This window comes from Palaemon carinicauda, chromosome 43, assembly GCF_036898095.1.
Source record: "Palaemon carinicauda isolate YSFRI2023 chromosome 43, ASM3689809v2, whole genome shotgun sequence".
Classification (NCBI taxonomy): Eukaryota; Metazoa; Arthropoda; class Malacostraca; order Decapoda; family Palaemonidae; genus Palaemon; species Palaemon carinicauda.
In genome coordinates, this window is record NC_090767.1 from 8,068,887 (window position 1) to 8,071,585 (window position 2,699).

Sequence of the window (2,699 nt, forward strand, 5' to 3'; positions counted from 1 at the left end):
CCAACACCCAGGTGACCCCATGTCCCCTTCTTCAAATCCCCAACATCGAGGTGACCCCAGGTCCCCTTCCCCAAATCCCCAACACCAAGGTGACCATAGGTCCCCTTTCCCCAAATCCCCAACACCAAGGTGACCCCAGGTCCCCTTCCCCAAATTTCCCCCACCAAGGTGACCCCAGGTCTTCTTCCCCAAATATCCCCTCCAAGGTGACTTAAAGTCACCTTCCCCAATTTTCCCCCACCAAAGTGACCCCAGGTCCCCTTCCCCAAATTTCCCCCACTAAAGGGACCCTAGGTCCCCTTCCCCAAATCCAAACCACCAATGTGACCCGCTGTCACCTTCCCCAAATCCCCAAAACCAAGGTGACCCCAGATCCCCTTCCCAAAGTCCCCAACTCCAAGGTGACCCTAGGTCCCCTTCCTAAAGTCCTCAACTCCAAGGTGACCCCTGGTCCCCTTCCCCAAATCCCCAACACCAAGGTGACACCAGGTCCCCTTCAAAAAAGTCCCCAACTCCAAGGTGACCCTAGGTCCCCTTCTTAAAGTCCTCAACTCCAAGGTGACCCCTGGTCCCCTTCCCCAAGTCCCCAACACCTAGATGACCCCTGGTCTCCTTCCTCAAGTCCCCAACAAGAATGTGACCCCAGGTCCCCTCCAGCAATTCCCACCCCTAAGGTGACCCATGGTCCCCTTCCCCAAATCCCCAGCACCAAGGTGACATTAGGTCCCCTTCCCCAAATCCCCAGCACCCAGGTGACCCCATGTCCCCTTCCCAAAATCCCCATCACCAAGGTGACCCCAGGTCCCCTTCCCCAAATTTCCCCCACCAAGGTGACACCAGGTCACCTTCCCCAAATTTCCCCGACCAAGGTGACTTGAAGTCACCTTCCCCAATTTTCCTCCACCAAGGTGACCCCAGGTCCCCTTCCCCAAATTTCCCCCACCAGCGGGACCATAGGTCACCTTCCCCAAATCCCCAAAACCAAGGTGACCCCAGGTCCCCTTCCCCAAATCCCAAAACCAAGTTTACCAGAGGTCCCCATCCCCAAGTCCCCAACACAAGGTGACACCAGGTCCCCTTCCCCAAATCCCCAACACCAAGGTGACCCAAAGTCCACTTCCCCAAATCCACAACACCAAGGTGACCCCAGGTCCCCTTCCCAAAATCCCCCACACCAAGGCGACCCCTAGTCCAATTCCCCAAATCCTCAGCAAGGAGACCCCAGGTCCACTTCCCCAAAATTCCCCCACCAAGATGACACCAGGTCCCTTTCCCCAAATCCCCACCACCAAAGTGACCCCGGATCCCCTTTCCCAAATCCCCAACACCAAGGTGACCCCAGGTCCCCTTCCCCAAATCTCCCCACCAAGAAAACCCCAGGTCCCCTTCCCCAAATCCAACCCACCTAGGTGACCCCTGGTCCCCATCCCCAAGTCCCCAAAACCAAGGTGACCCCTTATCCCCTTCCCAAAGTCCCCAACACCAAGGTGACCCCAGGTCCCCTTCCCCAAGTTCCTGACACCAAAGTGACCCCAGGTCCCCTTCCCCAAGTCCCCACCACTAAGGTGACTCCAGGTCCCCATCCCCCGATCTACAACACCAAGGTGACCCCAGGTCCCCTTCCCCAAGTCCCAAACACCAAGGTGACCCCAAGTCCCCTTCCCAAAGTCCCCAACACCAAGTTAACCCCAGTTGCCCTTCCCCAAATCTCCCCACCAAGGAGACCCCAGGTCCCATTCCCCAAATTTACCCCACCAAGGTGACCCCAGGTCACCTTCCCCAAATTTCCCCCACCAAGGTGACTTCAAGTCACCTTCCCCAATTTTCCCCCTCCAAGGTGACCTCAGGTCCCCTTCCCCAAATTTCCCCTACCAAGGGGACCCCAGGTCCCCTTCCCCAAATCACCAAAACCAAGTCGACTAAAGGTCCCCTTCCCCAATTCCCCAAGGTGACCTAGGTGACCTCAAGTCCCCTTTCCCAAGTCCCCAACACCAAGGTGACCCAGGTCCACTTCCCCATATCCCCACAACAAGGTGACCCCAGGTCCCCTTCCCCAAGTTTGCAAAACCAAGCTGACCCCGTGTACCCTTCCCCAATTCACAAAACCAAGGTGACCCCAGGTGCCCATCCCCAAGTCCCCAACACCTAGGTGACCCCAGGTCCCCTTCCCCAAGTCTCCAACACCAAGGTGACCCCAGGTCACCTTCCCAAAGTCCCCAACACCAAGGTGACCCCAGGTGTACTTCCCCAAGTCCCCAACACCAAGGTGACCCAATGTACCCTTCCCAAGTCACCAACTCCAAGGTGACATCAGGTCCCCTTCCTCAAGTCCCCAACAAAGAGGTGACCCACGGTCCCCTCCTGCATATCCCACCCCCAAGGTAACCCCAGGTCCCCTTCCCCAAATCCCCAGGACCAAGATGACACCAGGTTCCCTTCCCAAAATCCCCAACACCCAAGTGACCCCAGGTCCCCTTCCTCAAATCCCCAACATCGAATTGACCCCATGTCCCCTTCCCCAAATCCCCAAACCAAGGTGACCATAGGTCCCCTTTCCCCAAATCCCCAACACCAAGGTGACCCCAGGTCCCCTTCCCCAATTTTCCCCCACCAAGGTGACCCCAGGTCCCCTTCCCCAAATTTCCCCCACTAAGGGGACCCTAGGTCCCCTTCCCCAAATCCAAACCACCAATGTGACC